At 36.4% G+C, this 20,818-nt stretch overlaps 1 non-coding gene across 1 annotated transcript; it reads right to left on the bottom strand.

The window, feature by feature from the left end:
• Window positions 1–9,120: 9,120 nt before the first annotated feature.
• On the bottom strand, window positions 9,121–9,227 carry LOC121230078 (small nucleolar RNA R71). The gene has a single exon (XR_005928030.1). It is a non-coding gene; the product is annotated as a small nucleolar RNA R71 (small nucleolar RNA).
• Window positions 9,228–20,818: the final 11,591 nt, after the last annotated feature.

Here is a 20,818-nt window from a genome sequence, read left to right as displayed (position 1 = left end):
TAATCTAAAACATATGTTTCATATTTTATCATCAAACAAAAAAAATCACAAGCTATTAACAATGGTACAACTAAAAATATTTGTCAAAATAAAAAATTAAAGCATGGGTTTTGTAGTACTCGAAGCAACGATCTCAAAAACGTAGAAATTATCAAAAACTGAATAAAAAACGAACCTTGATTGAGCTTGAAAGGATGGCCAAACCTAGGTTTCTCTTTTTCTTTTCTTTTGTTTCTAATTTCGGTCAAAAGAATGAATAAAACATAGCTTTCTTTTATGATATAATAACATATATTAATGTTTTTATTAATTACATTTTTAACCTTAATAAAGTTATAACTAAATCATATATTATAAGCCCACTACCGTCCACCCTTTCTTAAAATGGACTAATTGCAACATAAAGACTCTCATTAATAAAGCCATTAACAACTAGGTCCCTTTTAGAAATAACCACCAAATTTTCATTTTACGCTGTTAAGTCCTTTTATCAAATCGGACACTCAAACGATAAAATTAAATCACGAAAATTTAACAGATATAAATTCACACAAAATAAACACAAAAAATAAATTTTAAATATTTTTTGACTCGGATTCATGTTCTCTAAACCACCGTTCTGATTAGGGTCTAAATCGGGTTGTTACAAAAAATATATTCATGGTGTTGCCTTGGATGGAATGTACATTGGATTGGCAGATTGCGATACATGAAAAAGGGTTGTGTAGCCTCTGGTAGGGAAAATGTATGTTGCAAACCGAATTGGTAAACCATGAAAAAGGATACAAACCAAAAGTATATGAATGGAATGAATTATGTAAATTTGACTATGGATTTGGGTATGTGGCTAACATGAAAAAGGTTTGTCTGAATGGTCATATGGGTGTATTGTATAAGCCAAAGGAAAAGCAAATTGGCGTATAGTTTGTCTATGTATGGTACTTGCTATCTGGCGAATTGTGTGATCGTGTTTGAATCTTGAAAGGATCTGTTCGAAGTATTAATAATTATTGTTATGCTTTCTTTTGTAACTCACTAAGTTCTTTTGAACTTACCCCCTTTCCCTTTTTTTCTCAGGCCTACTGTTGAGGAAAACTTTCTATTAGACTACGCCAGAGCACATCTATTGCTGTGGGACTTCTGTTTTTTTATATCATGCATGATGATGGGGGTGATGTCTGATTGTATTTTGAAAAGAAATTGTACTTGAGACTCATGCTGAAGAATCATGATTAAATGAAGTTTTATTAAAGTTTGTATAATAATTTAAAAGGATTTTATTCCGGGTTGATAAAATATCTTACTGAAATTCTATATGCCATTTGGCGTATACTTTATTTTCCATATTTATTAAAGGTTTCTTTCAAACACTATGGTTTTACAAAGTTTACGCTAAAAATAGTTTAAGATAATGACTTCTAAGTAGTGACGCATCATACTCAGATCCCCTTGAAGGATCGAGTTTGGCGTGTTATAGTATAGCAGTAAATAGTCTGTCTGGAGTAGTGTTATTTGCCTAAATGATTATTTTGGTGTATACATGTGGGCATATAGTGACTGCCACACGAGTTAGTAAGAATTTGACTTTATGATATTCTGTTATGTTAAGGAGAAGTTCGTGTTAATTTTGATAAAGGGTAAGTATGGAATAAGTATTCACGAAAGGTATAGTATGCTTGGTTTGTACAGAATACTATGTTAGTTAAATTTTGAGTAACTTGGTTAGAAATAAGCTAGATAGCCAAGTTGGATAATTGTGATTGCAAGGTATCTATTAATATTTCTCTAGGAAACTGTAGGCCATTAAGAAGACAAGTTTTGAAACTTATGACACTTTTTAAATTCCACTAGTAAAGTTGAGCAATATTTATATGTGACAGATGAGTTCTGTAAGGGTTATTTTTTATTTTTCCTCTTCCTTAAGTTGTATTTATTGATACATTCCTTAAGCCTGAATGTAACTTACATCAATGATCTAGAAGCTATGGTTCTTTTATGATCAGTGGTTATTTAACATCAGAGGAAGTATTTTAGTTTTACATGTTAAGTTTTGAATGAGTAAATATGTATGTGGTAATTGAATAGTAAGACTGTAAGTATAAGGTTTCTGCATAAGATTGTTAGTGATTGGTATGATAAGTAATTTGTATGTACAAAAGTAGTAATAGTGAAATTATGTTTCTAAGTAGTGGTTGTTGCTGGTTCGAGATGGATATCTAGATTTGGAGTTTGGAACTATAGTAAGTAAGAATCAGGTGAGTCTTCACTCTGACGCTTACATGTGAATAGTACCAATAAGTAATTTAAATAGTGATGAATTTTGAGTATTTAGAAAACATAAGGAAGATTTTTTATGTGCAAAGATAATATGTACGAAGTATTTTTAGGAATAAGAATTTGAATGATAAGTATACAGGTAAAGTCCAATATGGAAATGGAAGAATTAGTTAGGTGATTTCTACTCTGACCCTTACATGTAGATTGTTCTTACTGAAGTGTATTTATATGTGAAAGTGATCAAACTGGAATCTAGAAATCATGGATAATATAGTACGAAGATGATACTTATTTGATTATAGGAATAAAGTTATGTTTAGATTAAAATAGAAGTGAGTCTGCTTGAAAATAAATTCTATTAGATACATGAAGAGCGATATGAAATGTTGGGTTTGGGATGAGTGTTACGTGTGAATATGAATGCAAATTTTGCAAGTATACACGTCGGATCAAGTAATAAAGTGGTAAGTAAGATCATCTCCACAGGGATCAAATTAGGTATAAAAGTGGTCAAGTTATTATAACGAATTATGATTAATGCTATGGCAAAACAAAGATAAGAATGCAGTGGTAAGTTAAAGGAATAATAATGTGTGTGATATGTGTAATTGATAAATAATGGAAAATGCTATGACAAGTCAAGAGTGAAAATGAAATGACAATTACGAGGATAATTATGTGAATAATATGTGAATGGATAAATAAATAACTAACAATACTATGGAAAAGGTACTACGGCAAATGATAAAGGGTCTACGATGTTGATTTGGAAGGTTGGGATTACTAAGAGTCAGCTCTTACATTCAGTAATGCCTTAGCAAAATCCTACTCAATCTATTACCCAGAGAAGACCTAAAGTGACCTACTTCTTTCGAGAGTAAGATCTCAAGTTACCTTTGTCTATAGGCCTTAGCACAGTACCTTACACTATTTTGTCTTCATTCTATATGAATGCTACTCCATGTCTAGAGTCTACTACAAGTATCTGTCGAGTACTTGCTCGTATAATTCAATTATGGTCCAACTACTCCAACATTTTCAGAATTAAATTAGTTTATGGGCATGCTACATAGTCATCTATGTCTAAGGATTGCACGCATACAATTTAGAAATAAAAACAATTGACTGAAATAGTAAATTAATTCAGATCTGTGCTTCAAACATTAAAGAAAGTAAATGTTTCATCATGTAATCCTAACCCTATAAGATTTAGCTCATGAGTCGACAATTAAAATTCAAAAAAAAATATCATTTAACATCGTTTCAACAAATCAGTTCACGAAGAGAAATCAAGAAATAATAGAAGAACTTTGGGAGGATAGCTTTCGCTTATCCAGCATACACTCTAGCGACATAGTGTCATATGTTGGCTGAGAGGGATTGCCTTCTTCTTCCTCTTCTCGTCACTGCTCAGTTGCTACCCTCTATTTTTGCCTAAGGATCTCTCCTTTTTTGTGTTAACCTCCTTTAGGGTTTCCTCTTTCTTATTGTTTATTTCTATCCCCCCTTTTGGGATTCATCCTTTGGCTTTTTATAAGCTTTTTCCCTAGGGTAAATCCAATCAACCCATGATTTTTTTCCCTATTTTTAGGTAGATTTTTCTAGTACAAGTAGAGTTGGGCTAAAACTGTTATACATTGAGTGTTGACTCAGTCTTCCTAGAATTTCCATGGCTTTCGTATTGGCAAACTATTCAACCTTTTTCCACGACAAACCTTTATTCCTTTATTTCTTTCTCTACATCCTGCACCTGCCTACCAAAAAAATCCTTCCTGCAAGCAAGTAAAAGTATCATATAATATCATTTAAGCATAGTTCAATCTTCTTAATGTAATGTAATGAAAATTAAGAATGGAATGTCTTAAAATGAAATTAAATTTACCAAGTACATGATATTAGCTAGGTCTAAATGCATGAAATAATTACTCTTTTCAAGAGTTATCAATAAGCCTGTGTTTGTAAAGTAGGTAAAGCGAGTCGAGTTACTGCGGTGGTAACTAAAGAAGTCTGTCAGGATAGCAAAATCGAAATTTGATTTGAAATTTCAAAGGAAAAAGTCCATGGTCATGGCACACTCTAAAAAAAGAAATGTTGAATAGCTTTTATCTGATGGGGTTTGTCTGCATGTCCTAGGGCGGTGATGGGAAAATCTCACTTGATGTGAGTTTAGGTAAATCCCTATCATAAACATGATAGTTTTAGGGTACTTAGATGGCATCGTGTTAGCCTTTGTGGCATACTCTGAAAGAAATGCCTTTGTGGCGTACTCTAAAAGAAGTGCCTTTTTAGCATACTGTGAAAGGAATTCCTTTGTAGCATACTCTGAAAGGAATGCAATTATTGCATATTCTGAAAAGAATGCCTTTGTGGCATACACTGAAAGGAATGCCTTTGTGGCGTACTCTAAAAGTAATGCCTTTGTGGCATACTCTAAAAGAAATGCTTGTGGCGTACTCTAAAATAAATGCCTTTATGGCTTACTGTGAAAGGAATGCATTCTTGGCGTATCCTGAATGAACTGCTTTTGTTGCATGTTCTGTGTGAGACTTTATGGTGTACTCAATATGACTTTCTGGTGTGCTTAGTTAAATGAGTGTGTTATAAAGTATTAGTCGACCATATGTTCAACATTGTACATGGTTAATATATGAATGAAATTTAATAAACCGAAGACATACTGGGTTGAAATGGTATAATAGTGGAAAGATGTTTTGAATAAAAGCATGAATCTAAATGTTCGAAGAAAGTTTCCTCTAATTGTTTAGGTGTTCGTATATGGATTGTGATTGTGTACATTAGTTCCAGGCTAAGGATACACATGAAGTGATATTCTGGTTGCATTAGTCTTTCAAAGATAATTTGCATAGACTTATGAATAATAAAAGTGAAGAAAATATGTGAAGAAATGAAGTCATCAATTGAATACATAACTGGGTACAGACCAAGGCTTGGTAATTAGATGTTTATAGAAAGGAAAGATTGAGTTTAAGGAAAGTATTTTTCAAAAGCAAAACCATGTGACTGAGACCAACAAGATCTTTATGATGAATTATCATATACTATATCTAAGTATCAACTAAGGTAAATGGTGTTCACTTACTAAGTTCTTATGAACTTATTCGGGATATATGCTTTGTTGTAGGTATGAGTATTGTGAGACTATGCCAAGAGGCACAATGCTAGGACTACGCTAAGGATATAAGTGTATCGGGTTATTATGCATACAATGTTGTGGTGGTGCCGTATAGTATTTTGTGTTATTGTGTTAAGTTGTCTTTAAAAGTCTATTTCTTAGGGTATTTCTATAAAGTAGGGGAATTGTATGGAAAGCCTTTTTAATAAATTATTTTAAGTACTATCATTTATTTATTTATTTTGTTATTTATGTATTCAAATAATTGAGAGATAATGTCGTAAACCAGTAAAAGTTTCTAAAAAGATTAAAGTTGTTAAATGTCGTGTTTGGTAACACCCGAAATTTGGATTTGGTGAATTAGATTAAGTTTAGGGTGTTACATTTAGTCACTTGTGATGTTCGTAATGTGACATACCTTGATCTTGAGTAGATGATGGGCTATGTATGCATGACTAGTATACTTTGATGTAAGTAAAAGCCTAAGTTCAAATATATAATGAACCAAAAAGCTGGTGCATTTGGTATACAACTTTTGCAGTATGTTGCATCATTCAAAATAGAAGAATTCATAGCCCAAGACATAAGTAAATGATATTTTCTCATTGGCATTACATGATACATGAAAGTAAACGTGGCCATGAGTCGTTTTTCTTTGTGATGAATGACTGAATTATTATTTGATAGTAATTAACTTTTCATGAAGGAAGATATAATGATTATAATGAGATAATATGGGATCATATTGGCAGAACGAATTTATCCCAAAGAGATTAAGGATATCCTGTGAGGGTAACAAACTTATGACAATGTCTTTGGACAAGCATTGATTGAGTAGCTTTCGTAATGGTATATAATACGGGGCAGCTTAGACACAATACTATAGTTGAATGAATTTGTGACTAAATGATTTTATAATTAATAGACGAAAATGTAACACCTCTCCCCCGTATCCTACGCTGGGATAGGGTTCTAGGCATTACCGGGGCTTTACACTTGAAACACACTATTTGGGTCGCAAATTTTTGTTCCAATTTAAAACCTTTCAACCATGAATATCTCATCCCTTATATAGGCCTTCAAGACCTATAACATACCTAGAGGCAATACGGGACAAATTCGGGCACATTCTGTAAAGCTTGGGCTCCTTAAAAAATTTTTCCTTATCATAAAGTGTCACATGCCCGTGTAGATGGGCCGTGTGGACTCACACGCCCGTGTGACTTGGCGCACGCCAATTCCCTTCAGCTGTGGGCAACACTGACTTATCAACACAGTCGTGGCACACACCCGTTCTGCCTACCCCTGGACGACACTGTCTTTTTAACACGACCATGGTGCACGCCCATGTGGCCTACCCATGTACAACTCTGAGCTAAAATTTTAGGTGCAGGGGACACATAGCCACAGCACACACCCATGGGAGTGAACCGTGTGTCATACATGGCCTAGCCACACGCCCGTGTGTCCAACCATGTGACTTTAATAGGCTATTTTCTAAGCCTTTAGTCACCCCTTTCTACTACTTGTGCTTAGTGGTTACCAAATTCAAAGTAAAACACAATTATACACTTGTAAATAGTCTTAATAAAACTAGATGTATGGAAACCTCATATCATTGGTGATAAAACGTCATTTATACATATTTTTACTCCATGCTTAACGTATTTTATGGATGATTTTTCCTTAGAATTGGTGAATTTGATGCTCCTAATGCATTAATTTCATATTTTATACTTAGGCGAGCATAGAGAGCGAAAGGAGCGAGAAACGGCCCAAAAATGGAGAAATGGGCCAAAGTACGAAATCAACACGGCCTGGACTTCCTCACACGGGTAGACCACATGGCCGTGTCAATTTGGTAGAATCGAAGCACGACTTACACGGGTAGAACACACGCCCGTGCCATTCTAACAGGCTCAAACACATATTGAAGTAATCTCACACGGGCGTGTCCCTACCGAGCCCAAGTTGAGTGCAATTCGACAAAGACTAATTTCGAGGGTTCTTAGGCTTTCCAAAGCCTATACACTCTAGAGGAGGACGAAAAGAGGAGGCACAAGGCGGAAGGAAGGAGTTACTCAGAGAAAGCCGGTTGTTCCATCTCAGAAGCCAAATTCATCATCAAGACTAAAGATTTTCCTTCAATTTCCCTTCAGGAGTTTTGGGTTTTTCTTTATGTTTTGTATTCATTACTCTTTTGAGATGTTTTCCTTTTTAGTTATGAACTAATCCCCTAAATACCTAAGAGGAATGAAACCTAAGACGAATCTTGTTATTATTTTCTGAATTGTATGATAAATATTTAACTTGTTCTTAATTATGTGTTCTTAATTCTTGTTTTGATATCCCAGCAAACTGATCCAAGATAAGCTCTTATTCAGAGGAGGAATAGACCCTGTCTAAGAGTACATTTTTCATAATTAAGTGGAGTTGATTGCGCGCCTAGAGATAGGGTGACAAGATTTTGCCGGATTAGGTTGAAACCTCATAGGGGGATCCATAGATCGAGTTAATGCAACCCTAGAGTGTTAATTAGAGAAAAGTCTCAATTATTCAATCTAGGGATTAGAAGTTATTAGTCTTGAATAGGGATAATAACATAACTTAGGGATCTCTACGGAACAAGTTAAATGAATAAATCGTCCGATTCGGAGCCAGAATAACAAGTAAAGACTAGGTGGATTTTTCCTTAGGTATTGTCTTAATTCAATCGTTTTCCAAAAGTAATCCCCCAATTCTACTTTCAGTGAATTCTTAGTTTAGATAATTAGTTAGTTAAAACAAAACCCCCTTATTCTTAGGCTAGATAATAAAAAGACGGTCATTACTAGTACTTTTAGTTCCTTTGGGTTCGACAATCCAGTCTTGCTAAAACTATACTACTGTTCGATAGGTACACTTGCCTATATCGTGATAATAGTTAGTTTCAAGAACGATTAATTATAAATATTTAAAACCTATCACGAAATCATGCGATCAAGTTTTTGGCGTTGCTGAGGAACTAAGATATTAGGAACGCTCAATTTTTATTACTCTAGCCATTTATTTCTCTTGCAATTTAATTTAATTTAATTTAATTTTTATTTTTAATTTTTAATTTACTTTTTCTTTCTTTTGGCAGGTTTTTATAGTTTATGACTAGAAGAAACCCGTCAGGACGACTACTTTTTGGCGAAGAAATCGATCGCACAGTTCGCAGAAACCAAAGAGAAATAAGGTGAAGCTTAAGATACACAGAGAACGAGCAGGAGGATGATACTCAACCCCCGACCGAAGAGATGGCTGAAAACCAAGACAATCAGCTACCTCCTGCAATTGTGGTTAATCAAAACCTTGCTCCACGCACTATGTATGATTATGCTAAACCTTCTTTAACAGGAACTGAATCAAGCATAGTTAGACCTGCTGTAGCTGCAAATACTTTTGAACTGAAACCTAACACAATTCAAATGATACAACATTTTGTTCATTTTGATGGTTTGCAAGATGAAGATCCCAACGCTCACTTAGCAAAATTTTTGGAACTATGCAATACATTTAAAATCAATGGCGTTTCTGATGATGCCATACGTCTTCGGTTGTTTCCCTTTTCATTGAGGAACAAATCTAAACAGTGGTTGAACTCGTTACCACGAGGGTCAATCACTACTTGGGAACAAATGACTGAAAAATTCCTATTAAAACATTTCTCGCCAGCTAAAATGGTCAAATTACGTAATGATATCTCTTCGTTTGTGCAGATGGACTTAGAAGCTCTTTACGATGCATGGGAAAGATACAAGGACTTACTAAGAAGGTGCCCTCACCATGGGTTACCGCTTTGGCTATAGGTTCAAACGTTCCATAATGGCCTGAATCCTTCGACTTGACAAATTGTTGACGTAGCTGCTGGCGGAACCATCAATAATAAAACACCTGAAGATACTTATGAGTTTATATAGGAGATGTCACTAAATAACTATCAGTGGCAAGTCATGAGGACAAAGCCAACGAAAACAGCTAGTGTTTATAACGTCGATTCAGTCACCATGTTCTCTAATCAGGTAGAACTCTTGAATAAGAAAATTGATGGTTTTTTTAGTTCTTCACAGGTTCACCCAGTAATGCAGTGAGAAGCAAGTGGACGTGGATCAAGAAATTCGGAATACCAACCTTATGGCCACAACATGGATAATGAGTAGTTAAGTTACATGGGGAGGTCAAGCAAATTAAAGACCACAACATCCTCTAGGCTACCAACAACCACCCTACCAATAGGAAAAGAAGCTGAACCTTGAAGAGATGCTCTCAAAGTTTATATCGGTGTCAGAAACTCGTTTCCAGAATTTCGAGACAGCACTTAAAAATCAACAAGCGTCAATCCAAGGGCTCGAAACTCAGACAGGCCAGCTGTCCAAACTAATTTCTAAATGACCACAAGGTAGCTTGCCAAGTAATACTGAACCCAACCCAAGGGAACAGCTCAACACAATTAATGTTCAAGATGAAGAAGGATTCGTTGAGCCTGAGCCTGACCCGAGGCAAGAAACTGTGGTGAGCAGTGGTCCAGGTGAGGTAGGTCATAATAAAAACAAATCAGTGAATGTTGAATATAAACCTTGTGTGCCATACCCCAACGCAATAAGGAAAGACTGCTCAGATGAACAATTTAGTAAATTCCTTAAACTCTTAAAAAATTACATATAACTTACCGTTTATTGAAGCCATATCGCAAATGCCAAACGCAATGAAATTTTTAAAAGAGCTTTGAGCAAACAAACGGAAGTTGGACGAGGCATTGCATGTGGAGCTAAACGCAGTTTGCTCAACTATTCTACAGAATAAACTACCCAACAAACTAAAAGATCTAGGGAGTTTTACGATTCCCTGCTTAATTGGTAGTTTAGATATGAATAATGCATTAGCTGATTTAGGGGCTAGTATTAACGTCATGCCTTACAAAATGTTTAAACAATTAGGTCTTGGGAAACCCAAACAGATAAAACTATAAGATTTCCTAGGGGTATTATTGAAGATGTGCTAGTTAAAATCGATAAATTCATATTTCCCGTTGACTTCATTGTTCTAGACATAGAGGAGGACAACAACATTCCTTTGATTTTAGGACGGCCCTTTTTAGCAACTGCTAAAACTATTATTAATGTTGGCACAGGTGAACTCACACTCCATGTGGGAGACAAAACAATCACCCTTAAAGCTCACAATTCTGGCAACACATCGGAAATTGAAGATGATCGTCTAAACCATTCTACTAAAACTTCCAATTTGGTACAACCTACTTTGCAGGAAATGAGTTTGAAGGAAGTACATGAACCATTTTCAAGAAATAGTAGAGGACCTATTCATGAAGAATGAAGGCTACAAATTAAGGAGCTAGATGAATGGTAGACGCATAAACTGAGAACGCCTGATAAACAGAAACTACGATAGAACGAGCTCAATACCTTTCCGAATCAACTTAAGGTTGGAGATAAAGTTTTATTACATGCCGCAGATCCTCACATTGTCACTACCAAACCAAATAAAGAAATCCCTCTTACGGTACTTAGCATTTTCCCATTCGGTATAATCGAGGTGAGTCATCCCAAGTTCGACACTTTTAAGGTGAACAACACCCACTTAAAACCTTATTTTGATGAGAATGATAGCAGGAATGAGGAGTATAAACTCCTTGAACCCCCCTGACCATTCAATGGAGAGGTAAGTCAAGCTTAGCCTATAATAAGTGCCTCTCGAGAGGCAACCTGAGCATTAATTGTATTAACTTCTTTAAAATTTAGCCTTCAACACCTAACTTACTAACGGAGCTCTTGAATATAGGTTTTTCCACACCGACATGGCCAAGTACACGGGCGTGCTTAGGTCCGTATGAAAACAGGGCAAAGATTTCCCCAACATGGATTACGATAAATCGCCACGGCCATGCGACATGGCTGTGGTTGAATATGCCAAAACAACATGGGCGTGTGACACGCCCGTGTGGAAGAACCATGGGTAAATGTGTTAAAATAGCACGGGCGTACGACATGCCCGTGTCTAGTACCCGTGGTCAAACCTGTTAAATTAACATGGGCGTGCACATGCAAACACGGACGTGGGAGAAGTGAACAATGCCAGACATGGCCGTGCGACACGATTGTGTGCACCCACACGCCCAAGGAACACGAGCGTAGACTAAACTCCAATCCTGCCCAAATTCAAAATTCACGAATCACACGGGAAAAAATTGGGGAACACAGGCATGCTCCATGGCTATGTACCCCAAAATCTATAAATAGGCTGCACTATTCATTGTTTTCCCCACTAAAAAACCCTAACCCTAGCCGCTGCAAGTCCATAGCCCTCCCTGCCACCCCCGTGCGCCGTTTCCAACTTCATTCCTGACGCTTATTCTTCCATTTTTTAGTGTTTGTTCACTCTTTTCCCTTTAATTCCACTACTTTTTAATGCTATAATCTTCATGTATCTCACACTATGCTATCATTCAAGTTTCATTTCTTTTAGATTAGTTATCATTCGTTCCACATGACATATTTTTATGAAACTTTCATTCCTTATTCACTTATTCTAAATCAATATTCATAGTTTTCAATTGCTTTTTGTTATTTACCATTACAATTCATGCCATGTGCTAAATTTATGCTCTTTATATTTCCATTAAATTCTTTGCCATTTTTACTCATATCATCATGCTAGTGCCACAAAAGTATGCCATTGAACTTATTGTTTTAGTTAAACTTAATAGTTGTGGCTGAACGTATTTATGGATTTTTCTTCCTCATATTTAGTCGTATTTTACCTTGTCTACTCATCAAGACAACTTGAGGATTCTAATTGCAGGCACCATGTCATCTTCACGTGGTAAAAAGGCCGCTGTCCCTGCTTTAAAGAAAAGGAAGGGAGCATCATCTTCCTCGGGTCCTACCGCAAAAGTTCATCACCCTTTCTTGAAGTTCCCTATCGGGCCGCAAGAAGAACTATTCCAAATACTCCAGGCCCGACCTTTAATTACGGGCCGCTGCATCGACTGGGCTGCAATAGGACAAGTTCAGTTGGCTGAGGCGATTTGGGCCCTCCTAACCATCGATCCTTGGGAGCTATTCTTTGGGATCATCAAGCCAACATATCTCGAGCTCACAATGGAACTATGTTCAACATTTCATCTTTAGACTGTAATGATGAACTACGATGATTTCGGCAAGGTGCAATTTCGCCTAGGCAGATTAGTCTACCAGCTTAGCGTCCCAAAATTCGGTACTGCACTGGGCTTATATACGGAGGAGTTCAAGGAGGAGAATGATTTAGATACTCTCAATCATCACATCCATCGTTCTCCTTCATGGTGCTGGGGCCACATACAATCCTAGCCACTCCAAGGCATCGGCTCTCCCTCTATCTCTGAGGTACCTACACGCCATTTTAGCTCACACGATTACAGGAAGGCGAGAGAGCACTGGCTTCATCAACACTCGCGACGCTTATTTTCTATGGTGTATGTCGCATGAGCACGTCATCGACCTTGCCTATTTTATTGCCCTCACCATTCAACACCAGACGGAGCGGCATAGGAAGGGGGTCATCTCCATTGGCCCCTATGTTACTCGGTTGGCTCGACACTTCGGGCTCCTCAGTACTGCGGCCCAAGAATCATCATTGACCCTCATTGTCCAGATGTCTCCACAAGGCATCTCGAGCATGCTAAGCATGAGGATGATCAAAAAGCACTGCAGAACCTACCCTCCTCAATATCATCTTACCGAATCTACCAAAGAGGAGGCCCTCGAGGACATTACTGATGATTTCCCCTCACAGCCCAAGGACCCACCGTATTAGCCACTACCACCCTCTCGTCCAGTTCATGCGGCGGCTTCATATGCTGACATCTCTGAGCGCCTCACTCGATTCGAGCAGCAGTGTTTTCAACGATTTGATAAAATTGATGCTACTCTACAACAGATTTGTCAGCATCTCCACATCTCAATGCCAGTCCCACCTCGTGAACCATCTAGCGATGAAGATGTTTAAATACATTTATTTATTATTTTATTTTTTAATTTTTATTAAAACTACTTTTTATTTTTATTAGATTTTATAATTTTATTTTATAATTATAAATTTCGGTTATTTATTTATGAGTAAATATTCTTCCTAATATCCCCTAAAAAGTTCTTGATTTTCTCACAGTTATAAAGAGCTCCTAAGCTCATCATCATATAGGAACTAAAAACTTCACCAGGAAAGGTTCTCCACGACTGCCATGTCCTGCTCGACCACAACCATAGCTACCACTAGATATAATATTCTTTTGGCATAGGACTTACGGTCTAACGAACTTCTACCACCGCCGGAGTATCCTCCTCCACCGTCACGCTGATTATTCTTTGAAACTCCAGTTCAAGGAAATTCATTCATCACTCAGGAAGTTTCACTTCTCAACCTATCTTATTTTGATATTCTTTTCTATATATCTATCTTTGTACATTGAGGGAAATGTACATCTTAAGTATGGGGGGTATTCATTTCACTATCAGAAAAAATCCCTGAACGACTGCGTTGTTCTCTTGAAAAACTCTTATATCATATTTAGGATAAATTTTGATTGATTTATGATTTTGATTGATATATCCTGAATTAAAACATAGACATTTATGCATTGATTGTTTAAACTTTAAGACATTAGAGAATCAAACATGATAAGATGATCTTTAGGAATTTAAAATTATAGGTTGCTTCCCCAAAGTTTAGGTATTACTTTGAGTTGGAATTCACAAGTTTTAAACATCAAAAAGCCATAATTTTTGTGAGATTTTTGAGCCTTTTAAGTATCTATTAATTCTTTCATGCTCACTTTTATTATTGCTTTGAGTGCGTCAGTATTGAATTGTTATTTTAGAACTTGCCTGATTATGCATGTTAATTTGATATGTCAAGATGATAGAGGCGCTTAGGATTAACACACTCATGCCATGAAAGGCCTACCTCCACGATTAACCCCTAGTAAACCCCTTGAGCCTAACAAACCATTTATTGTATTACCCTTAATATTAACCTTTAACCCATTATTGTTGAAATCCTCTAAATTAAATTTGATCCCTATTTTTGTCGAGATTTGAATTGAAATAGTTGCTCAGCTATGTCTTGTTTTTAATAGTTAGTTTACGTTATTTAACTTGTTCTTAAAAAAACATGTTTACATATTAGTAGTAGTGATCTTGTGAGCTAAAAGAAGTTAAATTCAATATTATGAGAAAAAGCTCTGTTGTATACAACTGATGACTAGTCATTTTTTTCTAGTTTGGCAATTTTTCAATTCGATCTTGATTCTAACCTTTTTCTTTCAGCTTGTGACCACACCCCCTAACCAAGCCTTGCTATAACCCTCTAAAGACCTTTTGATTGATGTGTCAACTCAATTTATAGTGGTGGAGATTTGATTTTCATGCAAGCCTATGGTAATGACTTTTCATTATTGACTATTGAGTGCTTCATTCATTGTCCTTAAACACCTCGAGTGATTTGAGTGAATCTTTAGTGAGGATGTGAAACTCTGTGATATTCTGAATCAAAGGTAATTACTTAGATGAGGGGAGACACCTATGTTTTCAGGATAAAATGTTCAACTTGGAATGTTTGAGACTTTGATGTTCTTTTAATTGAATTCTCAATGTATGATTACCTGTGGATTATTTTGAGATATTATCGATAGAAATTGTAAGTTGAGAAGAATTTATTTTGATTATGAGTTGAGGATTTTGCTTGAGGACAAGCAAATGCTTAAGTGTGGGGGTATTTGATAAACCATCATTTATACATATTTTTACCCCATGCTTAACGCATTATGGATGATTTTTCCTTAAAATTGGTGAATTTGATGCTCCTAATGCCTTAATTTCATATTTTATACTTAGGCAAGCATAGAAGAGCGAAAGGAGCGAGAAACGGGCCAAAAATGGAGAAAATGGGCCAAAGTACGAAATCAACATGGCTTGGACTTCCTCACACGGGCAGACCACACGGCCGTGTCAATTTGGCATAATCGAAGCACGACTCACACGGGTAGAACACAGCTTGAAGTAACCTCAGACAGGCGTGTCACACGGGCGTGTCCCTGTCGAGCCCAAGTTGAGTTCAATTCGGAAAAGGCTAATTTCGAGGGTTCTTAGGCATTCCAAAGCCTATAAATACACCACACAGGGAGGAAGGAAGAACTTACTCAAAGAAAGCCAATTGTTCCATCTCAGAATCCAGATTTATCATCAAGACTAAAGATCTCTCTTCAGTTTCCCTTCAGGAGTTTTGGGTTTTTCTTTATGTTTTGTATTCATTACTCTTCTAAGATGTTTTCCTTTTTAGTTATGAACTAAATCCCTTAAATAGCTAAGGGAAATGAAACCTAAGACAAATCTTGTTATTATTTTCTAAATTGTATGATAAATATTTAACTTGTTCTTAATTATGTGCTCTTAATTCTTGTTTTGATATCTCAGCATACTGATTCAAGATAAGCTCTTATTCAGAGGAGGAATAGACCCAGTCTAAGAGTACATTTTTCATAATTAAGCGGAGTTGATTGCGCCCCTAGAGATAGGGTGACAAGATTTTGCCGGATTAGGGTGAAACCTAATAGGGGGATCCATAGATCGAGTTAATGAAACCCTAGAGTGTTAATTAGAGAAAAGTCTCAATTATTCAATCTAGGGATTAGACGTTATTAGTCTTGAATAGGGATAATAACATAACTTAGGGATCTCTACGGAACAAGTTAAATAAATAAATCGTCCGATTCAGAGCCAGAATAACAAGTAAAGTCTAGGTGGATTTTTCTATAGGTATTGTCTTAATTCATTCGTTTTCCAAAAGTAATCCCCCAATTCTACTTTCAGTGAGTTCTTAGTTTAGATTATTAGTTAGTTAAAACAAAACCCCCTTATTCTTAGGCTAGATAATAAAAAGACGGTCATTACTAGTACTTTTAGTTCCTTTGGGTTCGACAATCCGGTCTTGCTAAAACTATACTACTATTCGATAGGTATACTTGCCTACATCGTGATAATAGTTAGTTTTAAGAATGATTAATTATAAATATTTAAAACCTATCACGAAATCACGCGATCAATTGGTTTCATACATGTTAGGTTATTTCCTATTTAGTGTTTATGGGTTCCCATGTCACTTTAATTCATCCGAAATTGGCTCGTTCATGTGACTCATTGCCAATTGGTAATGACCCATCATTTGTAAATAAAACCATGCTTAAATTCGTAGTCATAGCCTACTTCAATTAAGCCAATTTTCGTGGCCATATACAAAGAGATAAACATATTTTTACATGCCTTCATTTAGCAAATCAAATGAAACATATAACAAAATACTTAAAAGTACTATACATGCCATTGAAAAAAATAAACAAAGTCTTTATACCAAAACTTGTCTAGTTGATAGTGTGTTGACTCTCCAATCGTCTTCCAGTCCTTATGAGTCATCGAGCTCTGTGGAACAGGGAAAAGAGAGGGGTAAGCATTTTCATGCTTAGTAAGCTCGAATAACCAGAAAGTAAACTTACCGAGTAATTAACATATATCCATATTTAAATAATGAAATCATCAATTATGAAATGATTCCCTATCACATGCACACAATCAATGAGTTAGTCACATAACAAAACATCATGTAATTTATGTAGATGAGCTCATAATTCATCATCGTCTTATTGAAATACATCATATTGATCCTGTTGTGTTTCTAGGAAATCTCGATGGAATACCCATTATCTGTCAATTAATACGAATGATCGTTTCACATATATACACACTTCCACAAACCTCACATCTCATGGCAGGATTACCAGTCCAGGCTAAATCCCTTATAGCAACAAACACCCTTAATGAGCTCAGATCTGAATTACCAGTCCAGGCTAAATTCAGTCCCTAATCGGATTACCCGTCCAGGCTAAATCCGTAATGCACACATATTCTTCGGGAGGCTTGATCATTCAAGGAACACCCGTCGGAGCTAGATCCTTTTCATACTTGAGATCACAGATTACCTGTCCGGGCTAAATCCTTACTGCAACACATGCAGGATCTCAGTTCACATGTCAAACAGGTTTTGTCCATTTGATTCCCATTTTCAACCTTAACCGAGACATTTTTCACATTTTATCATCAAATATGCATTTACATGATATTTCATGCCAATAATAAATGCAATCATCATGCATTCATAAATCATACAATTATGCATATTAGGGGTTTACTTTATGTTATCCGAACTTACTTGGTATTCTTTTCGGAGTTGTGTTTTGGTTATTCAAAAACCTTGCGTTTACCTCGATCGACCTCCGGAATTTGTTCCTTGGGGTCTATATCAACAAAATTAACTCATTAATACACTACATTATGCATTTCAAGTTTAATATCTTCCCCCGGTCCAAATGACCGTTTTGGTCCTAACCTTTCACATTTTTACGATTTAGTCCTTAGGCTCGTATAATGAAATACAAGCACTTTCTATCTTACCCAAGCCTAGCCGAACACTTTTCCTTCTTATGGTAGCCCACATTTTCCATTATTTTCTCATTTCTACCACACATTTACATCTTTTGCAAAATAGTCCCTATAAGGGTTTTCATGAAATTCAACTAGGAAAATATGTTTAATACACATTCATCTTTCATATTCCTCCATAATCTATCAAAATACAAGCGACTAATGCATGGGTAAATTTTAAAAATGAGCCCTAGCATGAAACATGGGTAGAAATGGAGAGAGCAAACTATCGGGATTTCAAAAATACAAAGAGCATGAAAAACGAGGCCTGGGAGCACTTACTATTGAGCTTGGAAAGCTTGAAAACCCTAGATATGGAAACCCTAGAAATTTTGGCAGCATGGAGAAGAAGAATGGCTGATTTTTGGTTCATTTTTCCCATTTTATTTCACTTAAATGTCAAATGACCAAAATGCCCTTAAGCCCTTTCTTTGAAATTTCATCCATGCAAGCCCATTTTTGTCCAAAAATTTAAAAATTAGGAAAATTGATCTCCAAGACCTTCTAATTCATAACCCAAAGAAATTTCATACAAATTGCTTCTAGAAATCAAGTTTTGGAATTTATTCAATTTAGTCCCTAATTTCCAATTGAAAACCTTACTCAAAGAATTTCTTCATGAAACTTTAACACATGTATATACTCATATTATAAGCCTCATAATAATCATAAAATAAATATTTTGATGTCAGATTTGTGGTCCCAAAACCACTATTCCGACTAGGCCCTATTTCGGGATGTTATATTTCTCCCCTCTTAGGGACCTTCGTCCTCGAAAGTCTTACCAGAAAACAGATTCGGATATTGACTTCTTATGGTTTCTTTCGGCTCCCATGTAGCCTCTTCTACACCATGTTGATTCCATAGAACTTTTACAAGAGCCACATCTTTATTTCTCAACTGTTTAACTTCACAAGCCGATATCTTAATTGGTTACTCTTCATAAGTCATGTTCGGTCGAATTTCAATCTCAGTCGGCGAAATTACATGAGAGAGGTCTGATCAGTATCTCCTTAACATAGATACATGGAAAACGTCATGAATGTTTTCCAGTTCGGGTGGCAACGCCAAATGATAGGCTAACGGTCCAACTCTTTCGGTGATCTCGTACGGTCCGATAAATCGTGAACTCAGTTTTCCTTTCCGACCAAATCTCAATACCTTTTTCCATGGAGATACTTTCAAGAATACTCTATCTCTAACTTGGAACTCAATTTCCTTTCTTTTCAGATCAGCATAAGACTTTTGCCTATCTGATGCCGCTTTTAAAAAATCCCGTATCACTTTAACTTTTTCTTCAGTTTCTTTGATCAGATCAACTCCATGAATCCAATTTTCCTTGAGTTCTGTCCAGTACAATAGAGTTCAGCACTTCCTACCATACAAAGCCTCATAAGGTGCCATCTTCAAACTTGTTTGGAAACTATTGTTGTAGGCAAATTCTACCAATGGCAGGTATTTTTCCCGGCTACCCTGAAATTGCAGGATGCAACAACGCAACATGTCCTCGAGAATTTGAATCATCCGCTCAGACTGGCCATCGGTCTGAGGGTGAAAAGCGGTGCTAAAGCTCAACTTTGTACCCAAGGCTTCTTGTAACTTCTTCCAGAATCTTGAAGTGAACCTCGGGTCTCTGTCTAAAATAATCGACAGTGGTACTCCATGCAATCTTATTATCTCAGAAATATACAAATCGGCTAATCTATCAAGAGAATAATTCGTCCTTACCAGGATGAAATGAGTCAAATTTGTCAATTTTTCCACTATAACCCATATGGCATCTTTCATTTTTGGAGTCAAAGGTAATCCCGTCACGAAGTCCATGGTAACTCTGTCCCACTTCCATTCGGGGACCATTACAGGCTGTAACAAACGTGAAGGCACTTGATGTTCAGTTTTAACTTGCTGACATACCAAGCATTTCGATACAAATTCAAAAACATCTCTTTTAATGTTGTTCCACCAGTACATCCTCTTTAAATCGTTGTACATCTTGGTACTTCCCGGGTGAACAGACAAATGACTGTTATTTGCTTTTTGCAAAATCTTTCAAATAAGTTCCTTGTCTTTGGGTACACAAACCCTATCTCTGAACATTAAACATCTGTCAGGACTAATTCGGAAATCTGACTCAACACCAGACTCACATTGAGCCCTTTTTCTTGCAAGTCATCATCATTAAGCTGAGCATCATGAATTTCCTGCAGAAATGTCAGACTAGCCTCTAGCTCGACAAAAACTGAACCATCATCAAGCAATTTCAAACGAGTATCCATGGCTCTCAAAGCATATAGGTATTTTATACTCAATACATCAGCGACCACATTCGTCTTTCCCGGGTGATAGTCGATAACCAGATCATAATCCTTAATTAATTCTAACCATTTCAACTGTCTCAAATTTAACTCTTTCTGAGTCATCAAGTATTTCAAACTTTTGTGGTCTGTGAATATACGGCAAGTCTCTCCATACAAATAATGCCTCCAAATTTTCAAGGAAAAAACAATAGCAGATAGCTCTAAGTCATGGGTTGGATAATTCTTTTCGTGAGGCTTCAATTGCCGTGAAGCATAGGCTATCACCTTGCCATCTTGCATAAGCACACAACCCAATCCGTTTAAGGATGCATCACTGTAGACCACAAATTCTTTTCCCGGTTCAGGTAGCACTAAAACAGGAGCTTCGGTCAGTAATGTTTTTAACTTTCCAAAACTTTGCTGACACTTCTCCGTCCATTCAAACTTAACGTTTTTCTGTAGCAACTTTGTCATCGGAGTCGCTAACATGAAAAATCCTTTTACAAACCTTCGATAGTAACCGGATAAGCCCAAAAAGCTTCTAACCTCAGTTGCATTCT

The sequence above is a fragment of the Gossypium hirsutum genome, chromosome A05 (genome assembly GCF_007990345.1).
Source record: "Gossypium hirsutum isolate 1008001.06 chromosome A05, Gossypium_hirsutum_v2.1, whole genome shotgun sequence".
Taxonomy (NCBI): Eukaryota; Viridiplantae; Streptophyta; class Magnoliopsida; order Malvales; family Malvaceae; genus Gossypium; species Gossypium hirsutum.
This window is presented reverse-complemented; position numbering and strand designations above follow the sequence as displayed.